Raw genomic sequence first — 19,989 nt, 5'->3', positions numbered from 1 at the left:
CAGACGCTTTGCGTGAGAGGGTGGCTATATGCTCGATCCGAAGTTTGGGACAAAAATTACAAAGCGTGCTGACTGTGGTCGCTACTGAAACTACACCGGAACACGTCATTATAGGCTGCACACGGTACCGTGCCTTCGAATACAATGAAACTCCAAGATAGTGCACGAAATGTCAACGTTTCGGCCACGTGGCTGCGGCATGTACACTTTCCTTGCGCTGCGCCAGATTTGCAGATAACCATGATCGTTCTGCTTGCGGTGTTAACTATCCTCGCTGTGCCAACTGCACTAAGCAGCACCACTCGTCATCCCTCAACTGCCCAGCACGCCGTAAAGAGAATGCTATCGCACGTGTCAGGTCGAATAAGAAAACTGATTATACGTCAGCCGAGGCGATTGTGGAACAGCACTGATGCACAACCGAAAGATACCCCCAAGAGGAACATGAAAAGGCCCGAAGGGTACACGTCCGTCGACGTAGACAAGGATTTCGCAACTTTACCTCTACGCGAGTGCGGGGAGTTGGTGGAACTCCACATGGAACCAACAGCCCCAACCTCCTCTTGATGCCGCCGCTAGAGCTGCCCCGCCAGATATAACTGTGCATATATCACCAGTTGTCCACTCGGTTGCATCCTCAGCTGAAGCTCTAACATCGTCTACAGCAAAACAAACTGCTCCCCACTCCCAGAGAGACTCGTAATGCCGGTCTTGTAAAATTTCCACATCGTGCATGCGTTAGGTCAGTCAGAAACCTCCAATCAACAAGGCTTGGGCAAAGTGAGGTCCTTAATTCTCTTTATGGCACAGACCTTGCGTTCATTCCTGGCCTTTTCCTCACCAGAATCTGAACCCCTCATCACCCTCATAGACTCTGCGGCTCGCTTCCTCACTCAGTGGGTGTACGGGTGATGTCTCCAGCCAGTACTCCTACAATGCAACAAATGCAACTCCTACAATGCAAGAATGCAGCAACGCAATGTATATTTATTCACTCTCTCCTCCACCGCATTTCAGTGGCCCCACTAACCGACTGGGACGCCCTCCAGAAAGCACCCGTTTGCTAGGTAGTGACAGCACATTTACACGACACATCCCACACATTGAGTGGGAACGGAATCCCGAAAACGGAGGAATCGAAGGTTTGATCATTATATGATGTATATTTATTCACTCTCCCCTCCACTACACTGCAGTGGCCCCACTAACCGACTTCGGTGCCCGCGAGAAAGCATCCCTTTTCTGGACAGTGCACACGGAAGACAAAAAAGAATGAACGTAACGGATGACCCACCTACCACAGACTTACACCAAGAACACACACTCCCACAGCATCTCCTAGCCGCCGATACCCACCCTGACCACATGTGGGAAGCGCTAAGCGGCTTGCTAATTCGATGGCCTTTCAACAAGCATAATCACTCACTCAAACGGTGCATTGCCAAATAACCGTAGGAGGCTCTCGCTACACCAAACATCTACACACACCAAAACTGGCCCACGTTTTGCGGCCAAAAGAATGGCTCTCTGATATACAAGAAAGCATGGAACATATTTCGCACCTGTTGGGCAATACGCCATCCAAAACCTCTACTACTCAACCTATCACCCATCTCATTCACAAGCACTCTCAACAGCCCAGACCAGCTGGTTCATTCGTAAAAAAGTAGCGTTTTCGCACCACTCTGACTTTGTCATCTGATTCCCAACCTGATTAACGAGGGTCTCCAAACCGTTACATTGATGAGCCATAAACACGCCAGAAACTTTTACATGCACACGCAATAATGACACGAAATTTGGCGCTGGTGCACGATAAACTTACACACAAGCTACTTCAGAACCTGGATGACGAGAAATTGTATTCCCTCCTTAACTGCTACAACCGGCACTTGAACAAAACATTCCCTGCGCTGTGGCCACGCTATTACCAAAGCCGAACAATTCATTACTTTTCGACAACCAACCGTCCATATCCATAACATTGTAGGTACGCAGCCGCTACGTGCGCCGGCGTCAATTGGTCATGTGGACTTTTGTTTCTTTTTTACTACGAAGCAGTATAAGCCTCACCCCACCAGTTTTCGTTGGGGTGTCACCGATTTACTTGGCGCCGCTCCGGGGCTCTTTCTTCCCACCGCTGACACCTCTTTCGCTACTATTTTTCCCCTCGCGTCCATTGATGCCCCTTTGGCAAATTTCCAATTCGGCAGCTGACGTAGGTAGTGCGGTTATCAGATGGTTCAAAAAAATACACAGAAGCATGAATGGGTTTAAAAAATGTTCTGATGATTACTATATTCACCAATAAAGTATGTCCGCAGCGTGAGCTGCAGTCGTGTCTGTCACAGCGCGTTTCTGCTGCGTCTCAGGAAGTGTTCGCGTGATCAGCGAAAATATCACTCTTCCATCGTCTAGTTCATGGTCCTCCCAGGTGGTCCTGGAAAAGAAAAATATTGGGTAAAGGCGCATTTGCGTTCAGTACCGTGGCCTCATTAAGATCACGCCCAGATACATCTACCCACTGTCCCGTATTCATTATGCACTGAACTTCCAACAAGGAGCCGAATGCCCTCGCCAGTCTTGATCTACGGACTGGCTATGTGGAGATGCCCATTCATGAGGCTTGCCAAGACAAAAGAGCCTTCTCGACACCCAATAGCTTGTACCGAATCATGTCATGCCATTCGGCCTCTGCAATGCTCCAGCCACGTTTGAATGAATTATGACACTGTTCTACACTGTCTGAAATGGAAGGCCGGCCTCTGCTATCTTGAAGACTTTGTTGTGTCATTTTCCAGTCTCACGCAGCACTATCAGGTCCTTGACGAAGTTCTTACCCGCAGGACTAACGCTGAAGGTTTACAAAATGCCCAGAGGTAACGCTTTGCGAGGAGCGCAATTAAAGCGTTAGGTCCTGTTGTCTGTAAGTATGGCGGACGCTGAGATCCAGAGATTTCTGTTGTATCTAACTTTCCTCCCACCTTACAACAAAAAGACCAGCGCATTTTTATGGGCCTAGCGTCCTTTTTCTTACATTTTGTAAAAACTTCGCTGGCGATGCTCACCTCTTCATGAGTTTCTCCCACCCGGCTCACCCTTTACTTGGACCTACGAGTGCGAACCGGCATTTCCACAAATACAATTCGGGCTCACGTCAGGGCTGGACTTATGCTATTTTACCAAATTGGGGCCCAATGTTCTTGATATGGACGATAGCGAGGCATGGTGTCATTTTCGTCCTTCTGCAACACGATGAATACGTTCGTGAGCGCGTTCTGCCATGCGCTGGATTTTCTCCCGTACCTGCAGAAAAGAACTATACGATCACGGAACACTAGTGCCTCGCTGTTGTTTCAGCGGTTCACAAGTTTCGTTCATTTCTTTACGGCAGGCAGATAAAAGCAGCTACAAATCATCACTCACTGTGCTGCTTGTCTTCGCTGATAAACCTCTCAGGGCGTCTTGGCCGTCAGATTATCAGCTTATTATCTTGACATCATGACATCGCTCGGCACTACACACCAGGGAAGAAACATCTTGACGCCGAAGCAAGTTCGCCCGGCCCATTGGTACCATCGTCCTGTAAGGATTGAAGCTATTTTGAAGACATCAATTTTTTTCAATGTGAGAATATGCAACCGATCTTTCGGGAAGTGATGTATTGGTGAACACAGCGTTTTCAGTCCCGTTTGGTCCAAAATGTCCGCTGTGGCCAGTTCTCGCTCTAGGTTGGAAGCCCTAAATATACTGCTTCACACGGAACCTTTGCTGATGCACGCTACATCTACACCGTCCCGTGGCGGAAGGACGACTTTTGTGTAGCTGATGGGTACACCTGGGCACTGCGGACGCAGAGATGTGATTATGGGGTAGCGTCTTGAAGTTGTGGTTTAGTCGTGTAGTGAAGTGTCCGCTCCCCTGATCAGTCGAGGATGCGTCATGCACCCGTGGGTAGACCTGGTGAGGTGCGGCTATGGCTGCAGCCGTAACGTTGCAGCCAGCTTGCGGTACCTTGTAGTCTTCTCGTGAGATCGATACACCAGTCACGGTGGTTATAAGCGTCGGAACTGCGCCGATAACTTGATGCCAGGTGAAATTATCACCCGTCACACAAGCCACCACTACCGATGTGGCTGTCGCACTGCCGGGGAACCCTGCAGCTGCGTGCGGCCATGCTGACTCCGGCATGCCGAAGTTGGAATCGGCACGGCCTCGCTCAAGCACAGCGAAGTGGCGTTGTGCAAGTAACCTTGTGCTGCGGGTAAAAAAGGTTTCATGCGGTCCAAATATTTCTGACTCGTCTTCCTGACTTCCTTGTCACGTTACAAAGGTGATTCCGCGGTTCACGAGGTCGGGTTGCGGTAGTATTTGTCGAACCAGGAACAAGCAGTCGCAGTGTGAGGTGCTACTGTTCCTCGTAGCATCCCAGCCACTCTACTTTTCAGGGTGCCAAGTAAAACTGTTGACGTCGGTACAACTGCAAAAGCAGGCACGCATTCAATCTGAATGCAATCCAGCTTCAAAAAATAGTTTTTTTTTCTGTGACTTTGGAATGATACGACCATCCATTTGTTTATTTGGAAAAGACGCAACGTTAAGCATACCTAATTATTCATTGGGTGACATTTGTAAAAAGAGAAACGATTGCTTTACCAACGAATACAAAAACTGTAACCTCTGTGTGTACTATTCGTGGTGAACTTTCTTCTTTTCACTGTGAAATATTGTGCATCTCACGCCAAATAAATTACAACTTTGCAATGGGCTAACTTGTCATTGCAGTGGAGGACTTCGTCTGGAGGTATACCACCGGACTGGAGTTATATTTGACTGCATTACTGGCATTGAAGTCGGAGGGACGAGAGTGACTTTCTACGAGAAGAAAATGAATACGACGAGTTTTGTTAGAGAAGACTCAAACTACACTCTTCAGGTCCCAGGATACTTCTCGCTGGCGCTACGTTTCGAATTGCCTCTACATATAATAGTAAGTATATTTGTGTGTCCTTTCGTTTCGCACTTGTCCTTATACCTTTAGACCACAAGATTCGTAATCAGGCCTACGTGAACAGAAGGCAATTCGAGCAGGAGACTTGAAAAGGACACAACGTCGAAGATGCCCCAAGCGCATTGCAGTTTAACAAAGTTCTGTTATATGCATCTGAGAAAACCACGTTACGTCATTAAGATATCCTGGAGACGTCAGCAATCGACATTGCAGATGTCCAGGAGACGTACCATTGGTGTAGAAATTACATATATTCAACGTTGCTACAACTGCAAAAAACCAATCTAAATCACACGAAGGATAACGTAAAATAGACTTTTTAAGTGTGAATACACTTTATAAGCGACCCCAAACCATCCACCGCCGGCGGCGGCGTCGGCGTCCGCAGTGCTCCTCTATAAAGAAACAGCATCCGGCGCCAGGTTTCGATCCGCGGATTTGGCGGCCGCAGCGCGACGCTCTACCGATCAAGCCACGGACGCGACGGTGATATCAGTGTTGACGCGCCTTATATCTTTAACGCATTCAAACTACGTCGTCAGCGGCGTGCGTTGGCGACTCAGCGGCGTTATAGCGGCTTGATAACTGCGTGGTGTACACGTGATACTACAAACCCGATGGAAGAGATGGAAGAGAAGGCGGCGAGGCGGTGGGCTGCGGGGGCCGAGCGCAAGCGCCGCAAGCGGGCCGACAACCGTGCATTCGCACTTTCACATTCTCCCCCTCGGGGAAATGCGGGTTTTTTTTATGGTTTTATATGCTGTTTACAGGGCGCTATCTTAGTGGTACATCGCATACATATTTTAGTTGTACGCATGCAAGACGTATATAGATGTCTGTTCTACATACGTTTTTTGTCTTTGGCACAAACATTATTTTATTATATTCTTGACTAGTGTACGTTAGTATGATATTGTTGATATGAACCTGTATGCTTGAAATTTACATTCTTTGTACATTATTTGGGAGTTTGGCCAGCCCCCTTTCCAAGGTTGCGTATGTCTTGTGGGCATTTAAACTTCAAATACAGGTCTTGCTAGCTATTCTATTCAGCACTAATTGCTGTTACTTGGCACCTGGTTTCTAGATTAATGTGTTTCCATTTTTGAAGTGCTGCATACTGCATAAAGTCTCATATGTGAAGTGCCAAGCTGACCACACACTCTTGCAGAAGCACACGCAGCACAGCTCTAAACAAGAAATGTCACATCGAAAACAAGTGGCAGTAAGTAACAGCGAACCAGTCCCGATCAGCAAAAGCGCCCTTGACAATAAAGCAACCAGAGTAGCGTCATGGAATTGTACCAAACCGCACGGCTCTACAGTCCTTCTGCAAATAAACTATCAGAGAAGCAATTCAAAAATTAAACTAATTAAAATGGCTGTCTTGCCAACCTTGGTGTAAGTGCAGCTTTAAAAGATTAAAAAATAACGATATAAAACACATAAAACACAAAACCGTTTATATTGACTTCCAAATTATGTAATATGCTTTCGCGACACAACAACTTTAATTTTCATTCCTATGTGCCCTGGCCCACAGGCTATGCATTGTACCAATGCAAGAATAGTAAAAATATTCCTGACTATAAATAAGTCACACACAGCAGAAAGGTTGACATAAAGTAGGGAAAAAAGCAAACATGTAAACCCAGGGTACAAGCACCAGATAGTTATGGAACTTAGAATATCTCACGTTAAGTGAAATGGGTGGAAAACAACGCAACATAAGTGTGGAAACAAAAAAAATGATTGAATGATCGTTACAAAACAAAGCAAATTTACGAAGCTACATAGTTCACATTAAGTGAAAAGTTTGGGGAACAATAAAACGAAAGCACCTTGGAAACACAGAGGTGGCGTTGAGTCGTGGTTGGGAGTGCCATACTAATTTAAGCTACTTTAAACAAACCAACATCTACTGAATTAGTTATGAACACTAGAAAAGGTGCGTATACAGAAATGAATGTACAGCGGTTACAAGAGCAGTAGAAATTTACGTGATGAAATGATTCACACTTGAAATGATTCACTGTCCTGCCATTCACTGATGAAATGGCATGACAACTATCAAACAACAAAAAACCATTAGAAACAAGTTATTGAATTCTGGTATAAAAACAATACAAATTTACACTATTTCAATATTTCACACAAAGTGATAAAATTTGGGAACAAACAAAAAAACAGGGAACACGGAAATGATTGAATAATAGTTACAAGACAGATTTACACGACTGCGTGATTCACACCAAATCATACGCTCAAAGAACAATAACACAAAAAAAAGGCATGGAAGCACGGAAATGATTCTATGGTGGTTCAATGATGCATGCCTCCATCATCAGTTATGGTAGGGATTCCTGAACAGTTTGCGTTCTTCGTTGTGGTGCCACAAACTGCCAAAATAGTTGCAGACCGGATTGGTTGGAAAGTGAGTAAAAATTTCGTGGTGCGAACGCCGAAAGAAATTTAATACTTCTTCTAGCAATAAAAGCTAAGAAGCCGCAGGTTGTCGACAAAGCTGATATTTGCGCAGGATGTGACTGACAATAAAAATCTGTGCCCTATACATTGTCTGGTGAAAGAATTTGATGGCTGTAACAACACGAAGTTATCTAGTTACAAACAATGCAGGATGCCACTCGCAGGTCGATAAAAGCGTGCTTATTTTTTTCCAAACCAGGGGAACTCCTGCGCCAAATTGACCGTCAGCAGTAGCTAGAGCAGTGCCTTCTGCAGACTGTTGCAGTAGCACCTCCCTGGCAAGCCAGGTCTTCAATATAGGCATGGGTACAGGAAAATCTGTGTTGTTAATACAGCTTTTAAGACTGGTATGATACAGAATGGTGGCCTACCATTGTCCCTGAAAAAGACAGTGTATCAGAGCTGCATCGTACCGGTACTCACCTACGGGGCAGAAACTTACAGGCTCAATAAAAGGGTTTAACTTTAATTAAGGACGACTTAGCAGAAAATAGAACGCTAGATGGCGGGTGTGGACACTAAGAAAGCGGAGTGGATATGATTTAATGTCAGTATTGGCACTACTAGGGCAACCTTAAAACTAACTATGATTGATAATGTTAGGTACCACTATTTATAGAGAACTATATTTTGTGAATGGGACTCTGAGGACATTCTAGCCCAGCTACAGGTCCCATCTGAACTTGCAAAATATCTGTATGTGTCTATCCTAAGCGCTTGGTTGAATGAAATGACAATATATACACGGATGAAGTCATGTCCACAAAATGTGGCAGAAGGAAACATGCACAAACCCGGCTAGCGTCACTGCCATCGCCGTATACAACCTGCAGCAGAATGGCGAGATGGGCTAGTAGCTATATATGCATAACTAAACCTTCAAAAAGCACATCACTGAAAAACTCGTCCTGTTGTCCTGTTCGCTTGTCCTGTTAGGCCTATATTTTTCGTTGAAGTATCCGTTGTACAGCAGGAAGGATCAAAGTAGTGCAAGACCTTTTTACTGCACAATCGCAGTTAAACATAGTCTTCGCTTAATTTAAATTCTATATCAAATTTCCAGAGGTCACTGTATACGAATTGCCGAGGTTAGAATTTTATAGTAGTGAGTTGTTTAGGCAGGCTTTCATTAGACTAGGTGCATTTTGCTTATGTTCTTTCAGTGGCCTTCTCGTTTACACAACGGCCTTGTGGCGATGGTGGCGGCAGCATTGCCTAAAAATCGGGTGGGAATGAAACCAAAATAATAGATCCCCCACTGACTTTGGCTACTACTGCACCTACAATACCCTGATCCCAAGCAAGCTGAATATTTTTGCAATTCAACTTTGTATCAATGAACAGTTAATGAGGCCACATGAGAACACCCACCGCACAATTCCTGCAATGCAACGCAGGGTGGGGCATGAGACGGCATTGGCTTGCACTAGGAGCTACATGGGAAAAACATGTTAAGACATCGTTGCCGCAGCAATGAAGAACATGCAAAACATAAGGACTTGGGTGGCATTTAGGCAACAAACATGACTGGCAGACGGAATAATCTGGACGAAAACAAGAATACACCCAATCTGCAATTGATACTGGCTCAATTTTACGGCATACAGCAGGCTTTATTTGTTTCACAGGTGAGATGACTTGACTGTATAGCATGCTATTCGGGGTAGGTCCTCCCCAAGTCAAAATGGGCAGTCAGTCGTCTTGCGACTTTGGTGTTCCATTTGCCGTTCTGTGCTATACATGTGCGAAAACAATGTTGCTATATTCAGCAGAGCGGTGTGCTAAAATAGAAATGTCACCACTGCATTCTTTTAAGCTGCCTATGCTTAAAATGATGAAGGACTGAAAGTGAGTCATCATCATCACCAGCCAATCTATGCCCACTGCAGGGCAAAGGCGTCTCCCACAGATCGTCAGTTATCCCTGTCCTGCGCTAACTGCAATCAATTTATTCCCGCAAACTTCTTGATCTCATCTGCCCATGTAACTTAATGTCTGCCGCCCCCTGCCACTCTTGCCTCATCTAGCTATCCCCTCTGGTTCCCTTAATGACCAACGGTTATCTTGCCTTCGCATTACGTGCCCTGCCCACGGCCATTTCTTCTTCCTAATTTCTACTAATATGTCCTTAACACGCGTTCGTTTCCTTGTCCACCCCGTCCTCTTCTTGTCGCCGAATGTTATACCTATCCTCTTCCTTTGCATTGTGCGCTTAGTGGTTCGGCGCTTCCGCTCCACCGCGGTCTGAGTACCATCGCACAAATTTTGTCATTCTACCGTTTCTCCGCAAAAATCGCAGATATATGTACACACAGGATCGAAGAATGGAAATGCCTGCCACTCGTGTTCATTACATCAGTGCTGCACAACAATCAGGGTTTCCCCGTTCTGGTGAACAATCTCTGGTTCTGTTTTTTTTGTACCGACTGTACAAAAGGCGCCTTCTATGCTGCGAACACAAACAAATCCCGAAGACACTTCTAAGGCGTTGTGCCTTTACGCGCGACTGGGAAACGAGGCCGCACTTAAGAATACGGACAAAACATCCACACAGCTTGGCCAATGTGGCAAATCAGCATTGCGGAGCCAGTAGGAGCAACGGGTGTAGCTGGCAGTGCGCGAGATGATGTTTACGTCAGGTGGTGTTGCTATTCCAATCGGATGTGTCCCGGTTTATGTCTTTCTGGTCTGAATAAAACTCAGTTACAGTTAGCGCTTTGTCCTATCTTCTCTTCTTGTTATGTCCTCGTCTACGTGCGCTGTTAATCCATCGAAGATCGCGTCACCAGCAACTGTGTTTGTTGATCCACGCTTCACAATAGTTTCAAATTCGGCTGGTTGGTTTGAGAGAAGGCGGAAGCCAACGGAGCGGACGGAGCGGAGAGTAGAGGGTTTTTGAATAACGTACGCAACCGTACGCAAACAGTTAGCGAACGCCATTTCTTTGCGTCGTTCTCACTGCGCATGCTCCGTACTTTAAGCCGCTTCTGCGTTTAGCGGACGGAAGACATGCGGACACCATTTCTAGCGAAATAGCTTGCGTACGCAAGGCCGCTTGCGTTTGCAACATGGCGGCAAGTAGCGCGACAAGCATCCACGGTTCTAATTTTCTGCCGACACTAATTTGCTTCCGATGGACGAAGTTATTTGCTCTTATGTTTTTAAATACGTCGACTGCTTAGCACATCTCCCTCGTGCAGCTCTGTATTGTCATGACATCGCTGACTGCCCAAACGAAGCCTTGTAGCTAGGCCAGTGAACGAAGCGGTTTGTGAGTGCGTGTGTGTTGTGGATTATCTTTCTCGAGCGACGTACGACTCAACATTGCACCGGGTATGTACAGTGTGCGTGGCTAAACGCTTTCTTGGCTTCCGCGCCAGAGTTAAGTGACTGGCTGCTGGACCCCGCAAACCGCGCGCGAAGTCAGTGCCGAATTTGCGACGCAAAGGAGGAGGCAACCGATCGCCGTTCAATCGTGGTTCGGACTTGCAACACACGTTTCGACCTTGTAAACGTTCGAAACGCAACTCTGAATTGTTTTGAAGTTGAATAAAATGTATGCGTCAAACCCGGGCATTCGGTTCAGGGCGTTCTGTGAGATTGCACGAAAAACGTTCTGCGGGACTTCGACGCTTTCTTTATGGAAAGTACTCAGGTAAGAGAATATTCATGTCGTGCTGTGGCCATGTTGGATTCAACACGAACTGGAAAGCGTTTGTTTCCACTTGTTTAAATAGTGGTAAAATTTCGAAGCACTCCGTCACTCCGCCAGCAGATCAGCCGGCGAGTCGTTTCGCAAAACATTCGAGAGATGGCTCCGTAAGCATTAGCGTGACGCTACGCAAAACTGATGAGACGCTCTACTAAAACTCCCCTCGCGGTGTTTACGTAGCAGGTCGCAAAAGTTTAGCGTTTAGCGTACGCAAAGGCAACAAACGCTGTACTAAAACTCTACTAAAGAAGGAAAGATCATGGGGATATAATGTAGAAGAAGTGACAACTGCGCTAGTTGGTAATGCATATGGGACATCATGAAGGTAGCGCACTTAAAGACGGACACTAGCAAAAGAATCGACAAACCACAGTGCTGACTCACAACTGATTTTTATTAGAACAGACACACACTTAAATACTACAACCTAAACCCATGTGACCAGACATGATACATACGTCACAATTCAGCGTATCATTTCGGAAACATGACAGGCATGAAACAGACTGTGTGGATGAAGGCGCGTGTTATACTTACATTACAGAGCCATTTAAAAATTCAAACTCACTCCCATGTAAATGCATCGACTGCACATTAAAGCACCACACCACCTTTTTTCTTATAATATATGCCTCAATAATCTCGCGTGTTAACTTTTCTCTGTGCGCAGATAATATAACCTTTTCCTGGAACGCAGGCTCGCACTTGCACTTGGATACGTGTTGAGCAACGTGCGAGTAGGTGTCTCCTCCTCAAGACCTTTGGTGTTCCAGCAATCTGACATTGATACATCGACTTGTCTGACCAATATACACATAACCACAAGGAAACGGTATAAGGTAGACAACACACTTTTTGCATGGAACCCACTTTTGCATGTTTTTAAATCGCTCTGTAATGTAAATATAACGCGCCCCTTCATCCACACAGTCTGTTTCATGCCTGTCATGTTTCCGAAATGATACGCTGAATTGTGACGTATGTATGATGTCTGGTCACATGGGTTTAGGTTGTAGTATTTAAGTGTGTGTCTGTTCTAATAAAAATCAGTTGCGAGTCAGCACTGTGGTTTGTCGATTCTTTCGCTAGTGTCTGTGTTTAAGTGCGCTACCTTCAAGATGTCCCATATGGGGATATAAAGTGAAGTCTATGCTAGACGGGAAGATATCGTTGTCGACGTATGCCTTCGTGTAACCACGTTTCCAGTAGCACGACAATGTCGGCTTCTACATCTTCGATAAAACTGTGTAGTCTGTCGGTGTTAGGCAGTACGCTTCGTATATTAGTGAAGGCAACGATTATTTTTAGCGTTCATGATCGGCTTCGTCGAGGGTTAGCGGTACAGTGGTGATCTCGCGAAGGGTGAACACGGGAGCTCGTGGCCGCCGGTACTATCAGAGCAGCCTGCCGTGGGATGCGTGAAGCCGAACGCATGCGCTGTGCGTTTCGAGCGAGGCTATACTTCCAGCGCGCGCATCAAGTCATCTGAGCATCTGAACGTCATCTGCTACCTTCCTCGTGCTTGACGCGGTGGAGCAATCGGCCGCTGTAAAGATAAGTGGAACCATGAAACCGCTAGAAAACTGTTTCTGAGTGAGCGGTTATGGGTTCATTACATCCAATGCAATGGTTTTGACACAGCAGCGTAACTCACCCACTTGTTTCAAACAGACTCAATCAAAAGATCGCGCAGATTTTACCAGCACCTTATTTTTGCACGTGCTTACAAAAAGTCTTGAATGCACATAGAAGCACGCAATTCAAGGCTTCGAAGGTGGTCACGCAAAGGTGGCGCAGGCGTTACGACCTTTGTTCAATATTTGGGAGAAAACTATCACCCTTCACATTTATATATTTGCGCGTTTTCATGCCAAAATCTATTAATCGCGGATTGAAACAAGGTACCATTAGCAGATGAGACGCAACATAGCAGACCACGAGCAGACGCTCCGATGACGCTATGCGCGCAGTGTAAGCAAAATAACTCTCGGCACGCACAGAGCATGCGTGATGGTTCGCGCTGGGCACGGTAGGCTGCTCTGACAGTACCAGGGGCCACGCACTCCCGTGTTCACCCTCAGCGAGATCACCAAGATACAATGGACAGAGGGGCGTCATTCGGTGGTTTTGCTGTTGACACCTGATGATTTACCAGCTATGGCACGCACAGTCACGTTTTGCTGATTTCTGCAATATTTTGCAAGCCTGGTAGTACATGTAGCACTTTTTGTCCACATGAAGTCGGTCGAGACTGAATTTAAATGCACATTTTGGGGGGCCGATGAACTGCAACAGCTTTGACCGCGCTTTGCGGGTGGCAGGTGCGAAGTCCTTCCTAATGGCGAAGTCTGTGTTTTTAAGCACGCGACCGCAGCTCAAAATGCGTTCCTTCATAAACTAGCTCACTATAAAACAATTGGCTAGCTTAGCAATGATAGGTCAAGTTTTGTTTTCCGAAAAGGTAGCGATTCGGTGGGCGCGTTTCATCGCACCTGGTTAAAGAGTAAGTTTAAGCTTGCGAGCACAAAACGTGAATATCTTTTGCTCCGTCTCTTCCCATGTTTCCTGTATGTTGTTTTTTATTCCAAGGAAGATAAGGTTGTTGAGTCATAGGCGGTTGCTGGCGTCAATAGTTGCGGCCTTGAGCACAGAAATTTCGCGGCTTATCTGGGATGAATCGTTATTATTGCTAGGGTTGCTGGTTTGGGGCTTTGGTTTTTCGAGGTTTTTGAGTCGGTTGCTAACTGAAGAAATTTGTTTTTCCTGGGCAGCTTTGGCAGCTTCGACAGTTTTAAGGCCCTCTATCTCTGATCGAATAGTTTGTAAATAGTCCTTGACGCGCTTGATAAAATCTAAGACTGCGGATATTTCACAGCTTTTGGTAGGGCCAGGATTCAGTTGCACGCCGCAAGAAAGCCGTAGAATTAATTGAGATCGATGACCAAAAGCAATCGCGTCAGCGAACACGTCTAATATACTGCGCAATTTAAAGTCGTTGAGGCCCGACACAGCAATAAGGAAGCGATTACTGCTCCTATACGATTTACAATTGTTCAGGTCACTAACCTTCAAAGTCAGAAGCGGGTTGAAGATGGCGTGGCTTGCGGTTTTGTGCCCCAATCTGATGGCATCGGCAGAGCAAAGTTGTAGCGGCGACACCAGGCATGTGACCGGTGATGCCATCAATGGGATTGGCTGCCAGCCGTAGGGGGCCACTGGGCGGGTTTTGGCGGAGCAGCGGGATCCGGATCGTCGAGGGGCGGGCCAGTTTCCCTGGCTAAGTTCTTGGGCACAGGAGGATAGGATGCTGCATGCTTGTCTTGAAGGAACGAACACACACAGGTGGCGGTGAAGCACACCAGCATCTGCAAAGTTAGAAGCGAGTAGAACATGGTGGGCTTGCGGTGTTGTGCTCCCGTTATTTTGATAATATTTCAGTTACAAGCTGATATGTTTACGATACATGCCAGCCAAAATTACACATTGAACATCAGGGCGGTGTATGCTTGACTACCAGCCATGCCTAAAAAATCTGCGCACCAAAGGGAAACGGAGGAATATGCGTAGTCACGAAGTTTCAGGGAAACTGTACGACGAGGCAAGAAGCCGACGACCAGGGATTTGGAGCCGGCACGCTTGCCGACATGCAACTGCCACTGCTCTCTTTTTTGCACATTTTTGCTGCCATCTCGTCAACGAACAAGTGGGATGCTGTCGGCTATGAGGCGTTGTTTGCGCAACCGCCTGTGTTATTGTCCGTATCGATAATCGCGTGGAGCACGCCGATATGCTTCGGTTCCTTCGCGTTTCCAGTCAGCACGTTCGACAATTTACCGAAGATAACGGTCCTGCAGCGATGAGCGGCCAATCACATGCGAGCGGATTGAAACATGTGATACGGTGGAAGGCTACATAAACGCGCAGCACAACGCCTTCGCGCGATTTGGAGCGGGCACGCTTGTTGACACCGCTCTTGTTTGTGCAGTTTAGTTTTTACTATTCTGTTTGATTCCGAACAAAAATGAGTGCGCTGCCGGCTGTGCTACCTTGCTGTGTACTGCTGCTGTATAACGACTCCATACAAAAATCGTCTGAAAATCGATTTCGCCTGTTTTCAAGTCAGTTGTTATATTTCTGCTGTTGCTACTCGCTGGGGATGTGGAACTGAACGGCGCTCCACGTGGTATTGAGTAAGTGAATTAACCGTATCACAATGATGCTACCCAACTACATTTTCTGATAGGCTTGCAAAGTTGTCAGGCTGCGATAATGCAAAAGTTGGACACTATCGATACAAGGTTCACAAAGCATGAAGCTATGATAGCAGATGTGAATAAAACCCTAGTGTCACACAGGGCTGCGTTCGGGACGTGAGTAAACTGGTGTCAGAGCAGGAAAATGTCCTCAGGAGTCTTCCGGGTCAAGTTAATGAGCTGCAGGAGACGTCGGCATATATGGAAGACGGAATCCGGAGACCAAACCTTGTTTTCTATGGTGTAGATGACCCCGTCCGTATTGAAATGTGGGACCACTCGGAAAACCAAATACAAAAGATATGGAAGGACAATTTCGGAATTCAGCTCAAGTCAGTGAAAAGCGCACACCGCATTGGTCGATTCACAGGAAAGACTTAACGGCAAATTGTTGTAAATTTTTTTTCCTACAAAGAAAAAGAAGACGTTCAGTAAATGCCATGAACTTTAAAGGAAATAATTACAGTGTCGATCAGAATTACTCGCCTGACACTAAAAGCGTAAGCACACACCTCTCGGAACATACCAAGGCTAAACGGGAAGACAAAAATAACAAAGTAAAGCTCAGTTTTGCAAGGCTATTATAAACGATGAGGCTTTTAGGTGAGAAACAGAAAAAAGGAAGAAATGGTCACTGTTATGAAGCGTTGACGCAGTGCCCAAAATAAGACACAACCATCTCGGCAGCGTTGTGTTAGTTCTGAATTGGCAAAGCGTGAGCGATAAATTCGATGAACTTACAACCTTGATAGAATCTGTAAATGCGGATATAGTATTCGGCACAGAATCTTGGTTCAATCCTTCAATCAGAGATAGTGAAGTTTTTTCAGAGAAATTCATTGCGTATCACAAAGACAGAAAAGCCTTGGTGGGGGCGTTTTTGTGCATGTGCGTCCGATTTCAGCTCCTTCGCTCTTCTTAATAATCATGATGCTCTGAAAGCAGGCTGGTGTAAAGTTACCTTACCTAATTTGTTTACCGTCGGAGCAGTGTATGGACCACCAAACTCTCATATAGCGACACTGCAAGAATTAGGCGAAGTTATCGCGGAACATACACACCAGGTTATGTTGCTTGCCGGTGACTTCAACTTGATTGACTTCGACTGGAGCGATAACATGTGCGCAGTGAAACGTGTGCCCAAGATAACAAGAAAATGAAGAGCTTTGTAGATGCTTATGGGCTCTTACAGCATGTTTGTGAGCGAACACGTGAAAGCAGCATTATAGACTTGTTTTGCAGCTCGCCACACTTGGTTTGTTCGGTCACTATCATCCCGGGTATAAGTGACTATCAGGCCGTAGTCGCAACCATACAAACAAAACTTCCTCACGAAAAAAAGTACCACGGGAACAGAAGAGTGTTCTTCTTGATCGATGTGATTACTCCAGTATAAGTGAAAAACTTTGCAGTTACGTACCGGTTTTCGAGTGCCTGGCGGATGATGCGGATGGCGGATCATCAACTTTGGTGATTTTTCAAAATAAATTATTAAAACTCAAAGAAGAACATGAATGAAATGTAGATTCTTCCCATTTAAAAAAATCGCCGAAAACCTTGGGCGACATCTCACCTTTTGCCGCTCATCTAAAGAAGAAAGCGCTTATTTGCTAAATTGAAACAAACTCAACCGACTTGTCATTACCAAAAATTTTGCCATACAACGCCAGAATATGAAGGAGGTGTAAAGGGAGCCAGAGACAAACTTAAGGATAGATCAAGAGGCAACAGTAATGTTTCTTGGATATTAATAAAGGGTGCGGGTCTGACACTCTGGGTATAAACGATATCGTATTAATAACCAAAATATTGTTTATGACACAGGAAAGGCGAACTGCTCAAACAAGTATTTTATCTATCGTTTCCCCAAATACAGGATATCACTTCTTCATCCTACCTCAGTAACGTATCCCCAATGAACGCGATTGAGATTAGCGTAAGTGGCATTGAAAAGATAAATAGCAAATAGATCAAACAAAACTTATTGGCCCCGACGGTATTTCTAGGCGTATTTTGTGACCCCGTGCTGAACCGATCTGGCTGTATCGGCACCTAATTTATGAACACTCTTGTTTGACAGGTGTTTTACCTGAGGAGTGGAAGATTGCTTATGACATTCCAATCGATAGACGGGGATACAAAAAGGACATTGAAAAGTGCACGCCAGTTTCTTTACTTCAATAGTGTGCGAGGTAACAGAACATATCCTCGTTCCCGGAATAATGAAACACTTTGTTTAAAGCAACATCCTAACAAATACCCAGCGCGGGTTCGGCAAGGGGTTCTCGTGCACCACGCAACTTGTTTGAACCATCACCTTGTTGGAACCATCATCACGCAACCATCATCTGGCAGCTGACATTGGTTCAGGGGGACAAACGGAGTATATTTTCTTAAATTTTCGCAAAGTACTCGTTACAGTAACGCATTCATTTCTTGTTAACAAACAAATTACAAAACATACATCGCGTTGTGCTTAGGTGGACAGAAAAGTTTTGTGTTAGCGTCGACCAGGTGTAATTTTAAATGGCAAAAGATCTGAGTACGTTGATGGGACGTCGAGAGTCCCGCAGGGCTATATGTATATTAGGTCAACTTTTGTTTTAAGTTTATATTAACGATAGCTCAGTAGGAATTCAATCACCTGTCAGACTGTTTGCAGGCGATTTTGTCGTGTACAAAAAAGTAAAAAGTGAGAGTACCTTTACCCAACTCCAAATTTCCTTGGGACGTGTTCAGGATTTGTGCCCTACGTGTAAGATGAATTTGAATAATAGAAAGCGTGTTCACCGTTCTGTTGCAGGTAAACGTAAGCCAATGCGGACTGGGTACCTCCTAAACAATGAGCCTGTAAAAAAAGCTGCTACATATAAACATCTAGGTGTAGTGTTTTCTTCCGATAGTTCATACAATGCACACGTGGCGGGACAGCTAGAAGGCGCTGAATTTCATGCAACGCAACTTACAAACTTCAGAGCAAATCCTAAAGAAGGCGGCTGACTTTTCATGTGTTAGACCTATAATAGCGTATGCCTGTGTCGTATGTAACCCCTCCCAAATCGCACTGACTGGTTAACTCTGCAAACTTCAAAACCGAGCAGCTAGGTTCGTCTTGGGTTGGTACAAGGGGAGAGATATTAGCACTGAGATGAAAAACAATCTTGGGAGGTGCTTTCCTCGCGACGACCAAGATTGCGGTTGAGTTCTTTCTTCAGATATTTCATTATAAAACAGAAATCAAAAAAGAAAAATGCTTCAAAGAACCTCATTACCGTTTACGTAGAGCTGATCATGTTTTCACAATAACGGAATTGCGTACCAGGACGGAACTACTCGTAATTCATTGTTTTGTAAGAACCATTACAGAGCTTGTAGCGCAAGTGCGCTGTAAAAATGAAGATTTGGTTATGTCCTTGCTGTAACCACCTGGTATAGCGCCTTCAGACAAAAGAATGAAGAACAAAGTAAAGGGTCTGGGAGAGAGTGCGTTGCGGCGCAGTCGTTATTGTGACCAATTCATTAACTGTTTGCAACTCGTTGAAACCCCCGAAAATTCAGCTGTTCATCGCACTTTCCGTTTTTTGGTTCCTTCCCACCTAAGTGAAATCCGCATATATGGGTCCCTGGTCGGAAGGGATTATATGGAGGAATTAGGAAGCATATTCTTTAGCACAGTCATCTCTTGACAGCTTTCCGATAGAAGTCAGTTCATTTCAATGTATACAGGCCCGAGCACGGATACGTAGATATCAACCTCTGGCGAGGTGGCATGAGGGTATCATCACCTCCTTTGAGGATTACGCCCATTTGTAATATGCGTGGAACTCCCGATGTCGCGAATCTCGCCAATGCTAGGTTACTTAAACTAGCTGACGTTGTAGAGCTAAACAGCTCAACTTTTATATGCACCGCGCTGCTCTGAATTCCTGTGGCCATTGTGTTTTTTGTGATGAACGTGAAACCAGAGAGAATTTTGTTTACTTTGCTGCGGTTTATCATTGATGAGAAGAAAATACCTTGCGGAGCCAGTTCTCCGAATTGGACTTACTCTTTCAACGCCGGTTTTATTTTCATCTGGTGCCATATTGCTTGTGTTTACTCCAAAATTTGGTTACAGCTGCCCGAATTTACGCCTCAGAGACAAGGAGCCTGGCCTGTTAGCTGCTCGTGTTGAGTTCATTGGAGCTCTACACACTCGATCGAAGATCCTTTTCTTCCCACTTCTCACATAGTACGCACTTTTCTTGAACAAATTCCAATTTTCGTTGTGGGATTACCCTAATCAATTTTTTTCTCGAAATCTTAGTTTCCTAAACGGGCCCAGTAGCCCCAATAAGGCTCCCGATCCTGGCCGATACCCAAAGTGGGTATGCGCCACAAAGGAACAGCAACAAGAAGTTGTTGATGTCGTAAGGCGCGCGTTACGAGTTAGGTCGACCTTCTGGTTACATAAGCTCTCGCGTCCAAGATTTCTCCTAGCTGAGAAACAGCGTGTGCTAGGTGGCATCGCCGTATACTGTAGCAAT

This window comes from Haemaphysalis longicornis, unplaced genomic scaffold (genome assembly GCF_048455015.1).
Source record: "Haemaphysalis longicornis isolate Haplotype H1 unplaced genomic scaffold, Haemaphysalis longicornis Haplotype H1 scaffold_59, whole genome shotgun sequence".
In the NCBI taxonomy this organism is placed as follows: domain Eukaryota; kingdom Metazoa; phylum Arthropoda; class Arachnida; order Ixodida; family Ixodidae; genus Haemaphysalis; species Haemaphysalis longicornis.
Note: the sequence above shows the minus strand (reverse complement) of the source record.